This window comes from Monodon monoceros, unplaced genomic scaffold (assembly GCF_005190385.1).
Source record: "Monodon monoceros isolate NGI ecotype Baffin Bay Population unplaced genomic scaffold, NGI_Narwhal_1 Super_Scaffold_13, whole genome shotgun sequence".
NCBI lineage: Eukaryota > Metazoa > Chordata > Mammalia > Artiodactyla > Monodontidae > Monodon > Monodon monoceros.
In genome coordinates, this window is record NW_021703769.1 from 82,876,790 (window position 1) to 82,889,346 (window position 12,557).

The window sequence follows — 12,557 nt, forward strand, 5'->3', positions numbered from 1 at the left end:
AGAATATAGACCATATGAGTCCGTTTATATGAAGTCAAAACAGGCAGCATAGTGATTACTTCTGGTGGGGAACTGTTTGGGAGGGGACATGAGGGGGCTGGAGCTATTTTAGTGGTTGGCTGTATGGGCATATACGTATGTAAATGTATAAATATATGTATATGTGAATGCCTCTCAAGATATAGGCCAGGAGCAATGTCTTTAAGTGGTTCTGTATTAGTTGGCACAGTTTCCTTTGGACCATTATTATTGAACAAAGGCACATAAAGGGGTCCCCAAGTGAATTCCCTGGGCTCTGGACACAGTCCTTGACTTCATTTTGAAATGCCACCCAGTTTCCCCTTCAGTCTGTCAGAATCTATCTGTCCATTCAGGATAGTATCTCCTTCTCTCTCTACTGGTTCAGCAAGTGAAGATCCCTGAATGGCCAGGGATTTGACTGTTTCCAATTTACCAGAACCATGACTCTATTCCCTGGAGTAATAGGTGACTGGATCTCAAAATCTAGTGAACATGGGGTTGTGTGGATGGAAACAAAAATTTCTTAAGTGAATAATTAGATGTAATACGCAAGAAAACACTACCCCTTCCACTCCTGGTTTGCAGCCACGTACTGCGTATTGTAGAATGACACCCTGACCTCACAGGGTGTGGTCTCTTAGCTGGTACCACAACTGAACATTCAGTAAGCCATTCCATCTTCTACTGAGTAATAGGGCTCGTGATAAGGGTGGTGAATTCCAAGGGCAAGAGCTCATTGTCAAGCTTCCTTCACCTGTATGTAAATTACTTGGTCAGAAGACATGTGGTATGGACACCTGAATATCCTTGAAAACAGTAACCTCCGCCCTTCTACACATTCCTCATCTCTTTCCTTGCGTTATATTTCTGTATAGCACGTATCACATCCAATGTGTCATATAATGCCCCCTCCCAATTAGAACCTAAGCTCCATGAAGGCAGAATTTTTGCCAGTGTTGTTCACTCTGTGTTCCCAGAGAACTAAATTCTAGGCCCCCATTCCTTTTATAAAAAAATTTTTATTGGAGTGTAGTTGATTTACAATGTTGTGTTAGTTTCTGCTGTGCAGCAAAGTGAATCAGTTATACATATACCCACTCTTTTCTTTTTTAACAATTAGGTGTTAGATTTTATTTTATTTATTTACTTTGGCTGCACTGCACGGCATGCAGGATCTTAGTTCCCCGACCAGGGATTGAACCTGTGCTCCCTGCAGTGAAAGCTCAGAGTCTTAACCACCAGACCACCGGGGAACTCCCCTATCCACTCTTTTTTGGATTCTTTTCGCATATAAGTCATTACAGAGTATTGAGTAGGGTTCCCTGTGCTCCACAGTAGGTCCTTATCAGTTATCTATTTTATATATAGTAGTGTGTGTACGTCAATCCCGTCTCCCAATTTATCCCTCCCCTCCCCCCACCCCAGGCCTCCATTCCTGATGACTGGGATGGGCTGGAGCTGAGGGCTGCTGCCCACTCACTCAGTTTTTGTTTCACTGCTTTATTATCTGCTTGGTATTGGGAAACACTGACAAATGTTGTTGGAGAGCAGGCTGGATTTGTGCCAGAGAGCTTGACCTGTGTGTGACTCAGTCATACAGCCTCGTGTTCCAGCTCATCTTGGGACAGTATGGGCTGACACTCCTGATGGCATGTAGGGCAGGAAGGATGCTAAGGAGTTTCTATCATCACTTCAGCATTCCTCTAGGTGACTGGCCTGATGCCAATCCCAGGGAGAGGAACTTCCCTTCGTCTTATCAACCATAGAACAGAACGGTCATCTGCAAGTACTTAGAACATTCCTCAAGTATTCTTCTTATGAGCAACATTGAGAGATCAGCAGTCCTCCCACAAGCAAGTTCCTAAACAAACTTGTAGGATAAACACCTGGCACGGAGGAGGGAACAAAGGGCTGGAGTGCAAGGATGGTGGAGTGCACCTTGCATGAGGTGAGGCAGTGGGAGAGAGGTCAGGATGTACGGAACACTGAAATCAGGCAATGGCTCAGATTCTTACCAGGTATATGTCCTTAGGTAAGTCACCTAACCTCTCTGAGCATCAGTTTCCTCAATAATCACAAGGGCTAAAATAACTCACCTCCTGAGAATGCTATGAAGAAAGATTGAATGGATGGGAGAAGCACTTCCAGAATAGTGGAGCGAGAATCTCTGAAAACCATTCCTCCATAAAAGCAAAGAGAACACTGACAAAAATTGTCAAAAATCAACTTTTTCAGAACTCTGGATATTAACTTAAGGCTTGAAACAAGCTAAGAAGCATTTATTCAAGTAACACAACTGAATGTCAGTAAAAAAGAGTAAGCTGGGACTTCCCTGGTGGCGCAGTGGTTAAGAATCCGCCTGCCAATGCAGGGGACACAGGTTCGAGCCCTTGTCCGGGAAGATCCCACATGCCGCGGAGCAACCAAGCCCGTGTGCCAAAATTACCTGAGCCTGCGCTCTAGGGTTCGCATGCCACAACTACTGAGCCCGTGAGCCACAACTACTGAAGCCCACACACCCAGAGCCCATGCTCTGCAACAAGAGAAGTTACCACATTGAGAAGCCCGCGCACCGCAACGAGGAGTAGCCCCCACTCTCCACAACAAGAGAAAGCCCGTGTGCAGCAACAAAGACCCAACACAGCCAAAAACAAACAAAAAACACCAGTAAACTTTGTGGCATTGTGATTTGCCCTAACCTCCTCTGTCTTTCCTAGATCCACAGTAGCCTTGAAAACCATCAGCCATGCAACTATGATAGATGTGAAAACAAGCAGCCTAGCAGCTGCTGGAGGGGGCAGGATGGGCTTGGGGTTCCCCCACATCCCCATCCCCAGAGAATGGTCACTATCTAACCTGTCTGGCAGTTTGGAAAAACTCAATTCTCAAAGCTTGTGTTTATTTCATTTGAGTAAGAGTTTACCAGTACCTGTGTGGATAGCTTGATCTGCAAGATATTTGTCTAAAACAATCAGTGGGGATTGTTTAATAATTACAACTGCCTGAGGTAGTGTTACAAACTGGAGCTAAAAAGAGACACCCCCCCCCCGAAAAAAAAGAAAAACAACAACAACAATTTAAAGGAATAACTGGGAAATGAGATATGCATAGGAGACTTTGAAAGGCTCCTGGAATATTCCTGAGAATCTAGAGGGTTATGTGTATGTGCAGGACCGTGCACATGCCCAAGAAAGACCTGAGAAGGTCCTAGAATCTCACCTATGGCTGATCTTGAGACCCTGCACAAGTAGGAAGTGAAGGCTAAGGCCGAATTGTAAAATGCCTGCAGGAGTGTTGAAGGCGTACCCCAACATGCACACAGAGCCCCTTGGCAAAGGCTGGGAGACATATTGATTCAAGGCACTTAAAGAAATCTCCATTCACTTGTTATCTGACCACTAAGATAAACGAGCAGAGACTTCACTGGTTGCACACAACAAAGAACACAGACTTTACCGAATTAGTACAGAAAAGTCACTAAACAAACAAAAGCAAGAACCTGAAACCTTAGGTTGGGAAGGGGCATCTGATTTCCAGAGTTGCTGTATTATTTTAAATGTCTAATTTTCAACAAAAAAAAACTATGACACACAAATAAACAGGAAAATATGGCCCCCAAACAGGGAAAAGCAATTGCCTATGAAGGGGCCCACATGGTGTGTTTAGTGGACAAGGACTTAAAAGCATTTGTTACAGATACATTCAAAGAACTAAAGGAGACCATACCTACAGAATTAAAGGAAGGGTATGATGACAATGCCTCACCAAAGAGAGAACCTCATTAAAGAGGTAGGAATCAAGAAAAGAACCTAACAGAAAGCTGGAGTTGAAAATTACAAAAACCAAAAGGAAACATTCACTAGAGGGGCTCAACAGCAGATTTGAGCTGGTAGAAGAAAGAATCAGCAAACTTAATGATGATTCAACTGAGAAAAATCTAGTTTGAGGAACAGAAAGAAAAAAGATGGAAGAAAAATGAACAGATCCTCAGAGAACTGTGGGACGCCATAAAAAATACAAACTTAGGGACTCCTCTGGTAGCGCAGTGGTTGGAATCCACCTGCCAATGCAGGGGACATGGGTTCAAGCCCTGGTCTGGGAAGATCCCACATGCTGCAGAGCAACTAAGCCTGTCTGCCACAACTACTGAGCCTGCACTCTAGAGCCTGTGAACCACAACTACTGAGCCTGTGTGCTGCAACTACTGAAGCCCATGCGCCTAGAGCCCGTGCTTCACAACGAGAGAGGCCACCGCAGTGAGAAGCTCATGCGCCACAATGAGGAGTGACCCCCGCTTGCTGCAACTAGAGAAAGCCCGTGACCAGCAATGAGGACCTAACGCAGACAGATAAATAAATAAATAAATATATTAAAAAGAAAAAAAACGAACTTAGAGGACTTCCCTGGTGGTCCAGAGGCTAAGGCTCTGTGCTCCCAATGCAGGGGTCTGGGTTCTATCCCTGGTTAGGGAACTAGATCCCACATGTCTCAACTAAAGATCCTGCATGCTACAACAAAGATCCCATACATGGCAACTGAGACCCAGCACAGCCAAATAAATTAATTAATTAATTAATAATAATTTTTTAATAGAAAAATATAAAAACCTGAACTTATGCATAATGAGATTCCCAGGAGGATAAGACAGAGAAAATGGGGTGGAAAAAATAATTGAAGAAGTAAAGCATGTAAATTTCCCAAATTTGATGAGAGACATTAACCTGTACATCCAAGAAGTTCAATGATTGCCAAGGAGAATAAACTCAAAGTGATCTGCAACTAAACACATCATAGTCAAACTGTTAAAAGTCAAAGATAAAGAGGGAATCATGAGGGCTGCAAGAATAAAAGGGACTCATCACAAATAAGGGATTTCAATAAAATTAGCAACTGAATTCTCATTGGAAAGATGGTCACCAGATGGCAGTGGGATGACATATTCAAAGTGCTGGGGAGGTGGGGGGAGGACTATCAAGATTTCTATATCCAGCAGAATTATTCTTCAAAAAAAGAAGGAGAGGGACTTCCCTGGTGGCCCAGTGGGTAAGACTCCATGGTCCCAATGCAGGGGGCCCAGTTTTGATCCCTGGTCGAGGAACTAGATCCTGCATGCTTGCTGCAACTAAGAAGCCCACGTGCTGCAACTAAGACCCGGCACAGTCTAAATAAATAAACAAATAAATATTTAAAAAAATAAAAAGGAGAAATTAAGAATTGACAAAGATGGGCTTCCCTGGTGGCGCAGTGGTTGGGAGTCCGCCTGCCGATGCAGGGGACGCGGGTTCGTTCCCCGGCCCGGGAGGATCCCATATGCCACGGAGCGGCTGGGCCTGTGAGCCATGGCCGCTGAGTCTGCACGTCTGGAGCCTGTGCTCCGCAATGGGAGAGGCCACAGCAGTGAGAGCCCCGTGTACCGCAAAAAAAAAAAAAAAAAAAAGAATTGACAAAGAAACACAAACTGAGAGAATCTGTCCCTAGCAGACCTGTTCAAAAAATACTAAAGGCCATCAGACTAAAATGAAATGACAGAAGACAGTAACTCGAATCCATATGAAGAAATAAAGAACCCAAGAAAATCTACTGCATAGTCAAATATAAAGACAGTATAAATGTATTTTTGGTAACTCTTTTCTTCTATCTGATTTAGAAAACAATTGCATAAAAAGTAATAATAAAACTGTGTAGACAGGCTTATAATGTAAAAGATGTAATGTGTGTGAAAATGATTGTGCACAGGTCTTAAATTTCTTTTGACGGTGTTTTATAGTTTTCAGTATGCAAGTCTTGCAGTTGTTTTGCCAAATTTATTACTAAGTATTTTATTCTTTTTGATGCTACTGTAAATGGAATTTTCTTAGTTTCATTTCAAATTGTTCTTTGCTAGTGCAGAGAAAAACAATTGATTTTTGTGTATTGATCTTGTATTGTGCAACCTTGCTAAACTTGTGTGTTACTTCAGCAGTTTTATTTTAACAGATTCCTTATGGTTTTCTTTATACAAGAGCACATTATCTGCAAATAAAGATAGTTTTACTTCTTCCTTTCTAATCTGGGTGCCTTTTATTTATTTTTTTACTTGATCAATTGCCCTAGATAAAACTTCAGTACAATGTTAAATAAAAGTGGCAAGAGCAGACATCTTTGTCTTATTCCTTATCTTAGAGGGAAAGAAAGCATTACGCTTCTCACTGTTAAGTGTGAGGTTAGTTGTGGGTTTATTGTGGATGTCCTTTATCATGTTGATGAAGTTCCCTTCTACTCCTAGTTTGTTGAGTGTCTTATGAAAGGATGTTGGATTTTCTTATAAGTGTTTCTGTATCTATTGGACTATCACGTATTTTGTTCTTTGTTTTATTAACATAGTGTATTACATTGATTGATTTTCTTATGTTGCATTCCTGGGATAAATTCCATTTGGTCATGGAATATAATTTTTTAAAATAAGCTGTCAGATTCAGTTTGCAAGTATTTGTTTTGTTTGTTTGAGGATTTTGTATTGGTAAGAAATATTGGTCTGTAGTTTTGTTTATTTTCCTTTTGGTGTCTTTCTCTGGCTTTAGGATCAGGGTAATGCTGGCCTCATAGAATGAATTAGAAATGTTCCCTGCCTTTCTATTTTTTGGAAGAGTTTGAGAAGAATTGGTGTTAATTCTTCTTTAAATGTTTGGTAGAATTTTCCAGGGAAGCCTGTGTGTGGGTTATGCTATCCTGTTTCTTCGCACATCTCATAAGTTCTCCGGAAAACTGGACATTTTATATAATATATTGTAGCAATTTTGGCTACTAATCCTCCCCACACCCCCACCTCTACCCCCTGGGTCGTTGTCATTGTTGTTCGAGTGGTCGTTTGCTTATTTGTTCAGTGACTTGGCTGAACTAAGTCTGAGAAGTCACTTCCACCCCCCCATCCCCCAATCCCACAGTGTGAAGCCTCTGATGTCCCTGCTCAGATTTTTTCCTCTTATTTTTGTCTTTTAACCTGGCGACCTAGGGTCGCCCCTGGATCAGCATAAGCCACTTACAGGTCAAAGGTTGTGCGTAACCCTCTTGGCCAGTTAGATGTTTGCCCTTTACTGTTGTGTGTGTGGCGTGGAAGCTGCCACCACAGTTTGGAGAGTTTACTTGTTTCTGCCCTATGTTCAGCCAGACACTAGTAGCTTGGGGTTCTCTCTATGATCTCTCCTGGGAGGGCGCGGCCCTGGCACAGGATCTGTCTTCCAGATGGCCAAGGCTGACCGGGCTGTCATCTTAAAGCCTGGCTTCCAAGAACAGCCACTGAGTGGGAGCAGCTTGCTCTCCGGTGGCTGTAGGTCAGGAGCTCTGGCGATCCCCCTGGGCCAAGGAGGCTTCCACCTGTTTGGATGGGGCTGGATGCACATGGGGAATGCTTTCAAGTTGACCTCGCCTGTTGCTCTGGATGCTCCTGAGTGGGTACAGTCTTCCCGCCCCCAGGGTTGTCTATGATCGCAGGAGGGCTTTTCTTGGTTGTCTTTCCCTCTGGCTCTCTCTCTTAAACTTCGACATGTTCTGCACATCTCCACCAGGATGTGCAAGATCTCCCTTTAGGTGGGGCATGTTCAGCTCAGGGTTCCCAGTAGAGCCAGTCCCCTCCGCCATAGCAGCCGAGCTCCTCACCCTCAAGTCTTGCCTCTTCCTCCATGCAGATCCCTGGACCAGCCTTTCTTGGAGTGACACGCACGTCACTCCAAGCTCTTCAAATGAGCACAGGAGGGGGCCGGTGGCAGCCCCTGGTTTCCTCCACATGCACCTCTAGGGGTGGAGAGTGGACCGGGGTTGGGGCCAAGGGCGCCTCAGTGTTCTCAGCGATGCCTTGCACGCAGCTTCCACCTGGGGAGGACTGGGTGGAGAAGAGAGATGGAGTCCTCTAGGCTGGTCACATCGGCCGGGACTGGAGCTTCAGCAGCATGGGGTGATGAGAAACGCTGGCAGTCCTCCCCTCCCAGGGTGAAACCATAGCCCCAGACTGAGCTGGAAGGAGAAGGAGCCGGTTTTCTTGACACCACCAGCCCTCGGTAGAGCTTCTGTAACGTGGCGCTGGGGGTGGGTGATATAGGGGCTCCTGGCTCAAAAGCCACAGACGGCTGCTTTTCCATAGATTTCGTAGATTTTCTTGAAAGAATGTTGCTCTATTTACTGCAAGCCCTGAGGACCGTTCCCAGAGATGTTGAATGATTGATCTGGAATATTTTCACAGTTAAATCGTTGCTTTCCTGGAGAAGGGGTCTGCTGAGTTCCCTACTCCATCACTATGGAAGTACCACCTCTACCTCTTGCTTTTCCACTTAACCATGTACCCTGGGGACATTTCCAGGCCACTTCAGTTTGAAGGCATTCTTTTCTACAAGTTGCTCTGGATTCCACTCTACGGCTGTCCTACCACGTTTAACAAAGCAATGCCGAGTTGATGGGTGTCTAGGACGTTTCCAGTTTTTCACTATTTCAGGATATGTCATCCCTTCTCTCGTACCATCCTATGTTTGACTCCCAGATTTATTCCTTCTGCCCTGACCTCTTCCCCGGGCTCTAAAATATTGCAGCCAACTCTTCCCTTGACAGGGACTCCACATGGAACATCTCCGACTTAAAAACTCAAAGCACGTTCTGGGTTTCCCTGAAGCCATTCCTCCCCTAGGCCTTCACCACCTCAGTCAGTGGCCCCTGTCTCTCTCTCTCACACCTGTGGGAGTGAACAAACACCACCCAAATGAGAACAATCAGAGGCTATTTATTCTGCACTTGCTATAGCAAGAGATTTGCCCACCATCACTTGGGTTTGGCAGAGACTCAAAGGCTGGCAGAGGCAGGGAAGCTTCATGGTGAAAAAAGAGAAGGTTTCAGGTGGGTCCTGCCTGGAGACCATCACCTGGCAAGGCTGGAGACGGGCTCACTGGAAGTGGGGCATCCCATGTCACTGGTTAGGGGAGCGTATTTGGTTTTCTCTGGTTGGTCCTAAGTTGGAAGTGGGGACAAAACTGAGGGCAGTTGTCAGTGATTGATCAAGTCCCAGTGTTTGGGGCTGATGGCTGCAGGGGGCGTTGTTTGGGGTCTTGGACTTACTGATCTGGCTATGGTATGTTTGTATATCCAGTCTGCCACACGCTCAGGAAACAGGGCAGATTCTACTTCCAAAGTACAGTTAGAAACTAACCGCTTCTCCCTGTCCACCCCCATCCATGTCCTGGGTACCATCATCTCTCACCTTGGGGTGAGAAAAGGCTTCCGTCTGGTTTCCACGTTTCCACCCTCACCTCATTTCAAACTATCAGAAGTATCACTCAGAGGAACCCTAAAAGGCAACGGCACCATAGACACTCTCCCCACCCTACCTCCCAACACAATCCAATTTGCCACCATGGTCTACGAGGGCCTGTTCTGGACAGTCTCTGCTTACCTCTTCCATCTCGCCTGGGACTACTTGCCCTCTCCCACCCCTCTCCAGCCCCATCATTCTTCTTCCAAACCCTTTCTTCTCCCTTCCCCACCTTGAAGACTTTCCCTTTGCCTTGAATCTGCCCCACCCCCAACTCCCATCTTTCAAGTCTTGGCTTAAATGGGACCCCTTGGGACCAAGGCCAACCAACCTCCCTGACTGTAACTGAGCAGAACCCTATGAGGACTTCCAGAACAGGACCGGCCCCCCCATCCCCACAACCCCGTCCTCCACCTGCCTCTTGTCTGTAGAAAAACTTTAGCTTCCTAGGCCTTCCCTGAGTTCCAAAGAGTGAATCTAATCAGAGAAGTGAGAAAATGCAGAAAGAAAACTGTCAAATAAGACAAAATAATATTAGTGTAGCCGTTAAACAAAGTCAAGGACCTTTAGTTCCTCCTCAAGGGCTATTGGGTAATATTCTGAGCCTCGTCCTTGGAGCTGTTTTGCAGAGACTTCCACCCCAGCAGGTGGAAGAAGTTCACTGCATGCTGCCCACAAGCATGCAGACCCCAGACCAGCTGGAACCAGAAGGTTGATGATGTTGACCTCAAATTACGTCACCACCAACCAATCGGAAGAATGTCCACGAGCTGATCACACGCCCCACAACCCATCTCCCTCAGCTGGTCTTCAAAAACGTTTCCCTGAAAGCCATTGGGGAGTTCAGGCCTTTGAGCATTTAGCTACCTGGACTCCTTGCTTGGCACCCTGCAATAAATGCTGACTTTCCTTCACCATGACCGACTGTCAGTAGATTGGCTTTACTGTGTGCGGGTGAGAAGACCCAAGTTTGGTTTCGTAACACGACCCTGTCCAGCTGTCTTCTCTGTTCCCCTTTTATTTATTTATTTATTTTGGCTGCACCACGCGGCTTATGGGATCTTAGTTCCCTGACCAGGGATGGAACCTGGGCCCTCGGCAGTGAAAGCATGGAGTCCTAACCACTGGACCACCAGGGAATTCCTCTGTTCTCCTTTAAGCGCTTAATTTTTTAAAAAAATTATGGATATTTTCACATACACCAAACGCAGAGAGGAAAGCGCAATGCATTTCCACACACCCGTAACCCAGCTTTGATGACGATCAACACTTCACCCCTGTTTCAGCTACGCTCCCTGACATGTGGTAGAAATACTTGAGAAGTAAATCCCAGGCATGATTTCATTTCACCCATAGGTGCCTCAGTATACACCTCAGAAAACCCCTTTTTTTCTTTAACATGGCCATAAAACCATTGTCTCACCTCACAAGATGAACGCTTATTCCTTAATATCATCAAGCATGCTGTCCGGGCTCCATCTCTCCTGACTGTCTCACAAAAGTCTTTTTTACAGTGGTTTCCTTAGAACCAGGATCCAAGCAACGGCTCTGCATTACATTCATGATGAGCCTGGAAGTCTCATTTTAATCAAAAGAATCTTCCCCCTCCCCGTTTTTATGCCAGGGATTTGTTGAAGAGACAGGATCACTTTTCCTGCAGGCACCCCACGTTCTGGGTTCTGTGGTTTTTTTTTTTTTTTTTTGCGATACGCAGGCCTCTCACCGTTGTGGCCTCTCCCGTTGCGGAGCACAGGCTCCGGACGCGCAGGCTCAGCGGCCATGGCTCACGGGCCCAGCCGCTCCGCGGCATGTGGGATCCTCCCGGCCCGGGGCACGAACCCGTGTCCCCTGCATCGGCAGGCAGACTCTCAACCACTGCACCACCAGGGAAGCCCCCTTTTAATTTTTTACTGAGAACCAGAGGAAGTATGTTTCGGCAGGAAAATATCATCAGTGATTCCCAGAGCTGGGGTCAATGGGTCGAAGAGTCTTCGCATTTCAAATTTCGAGATGTACCGCTGAGAAGGTTTTCTCAATTTACCCTTCCCCCGTGCCCCCCTCACGCCCACTCTCTACCCCAGACCCAATCAGAGTCAACTCCCAGACTGTCATACTTTTTAACGTGTGATAATTCTACTGGCCACAAGAGGCCAGCAAGGCCCAGATTTTGGACCCAAGGGACCCTCCAAGTCTGGATCCTGGGCTTTGGATCCTCTTGAGGGGCCTGGGATCAGGGATGTCCAGTAACCAGGAGATGCGTAAGCGGGGTGGATGGGGCAGGTAGGGATGAGGGGCTAAGCATGTCAGAGAGGCCTGGATGAGAGAAGGGCTGACCTGACCATCAGGGCTAGCGGCCAGCTCCTGGGAATTTGAGCACTGAACATTTCCGTGGTTAAAAACGCATGTAGGGCTTCCCTGGTGGCGCAGTGGTTGAGAGCCCGCCTGCCGATGCGGGGGACATGGGTTCGTGCCCCGGTCCGGGAAGATCCCACATGCTGTGGAGCGGCTGGGCCCGTGAGCCATGGCCGCTGAGCCTGCGCGTCCGGAGCCTGTGCTCCGCAACGGGAGAGGCCACAACAGGGAGAGGCCCGCGTACCGCAAAAGAACAAAACAAAACAGAACAAAAAAAAAAACGCATGTAAGTTAAAGTTGATAACCATCAATTACAGCAGCAAATGGGTGCAAGAACACCACATATTTGCTCCTTACCTTTCACACACACACACACACACACACACACACACACACACACACAGAACAGGTACAAAGATGTGGCTTTTTCGCCCTGTACCATTATATGTATTTTAAGTCTTTTCAGTCTAATTACAGTGTAATTTACACACAGCAAAATTCACTTGCATGAAGTGTTCGGTTCTATGAGTTTTGACAGATTTATACAGCTGTGTAACCACCCTCACAAGTGAGATATAGAACCGTTCCATCGCCCCCCAAAATCCCCTTGTGTCCCTTGGTCATCAACTTTGGCTACCCTTGCCCCCCAGCCCCTGGAAACCACGGACGCCTATGAGTTAATTTCTGTATATGATGTGAGATATGGAAGCAACACTTTTTTTTGCATATGGAGGTCCTATTTTTCCCAGCACCATTTGTTGAAGAGACTATCCTGTGTATCCATTAAATTGCATTGACATCTTTGTTAAAAATCGAAGGGTCTGTTTTATCCCATTGATCTGTATGTTTGTTCTTTCCTCGTATTCATAATGTCTTTTAAAAAACATTTATTTATTTATTTTTGGCTGCGTTG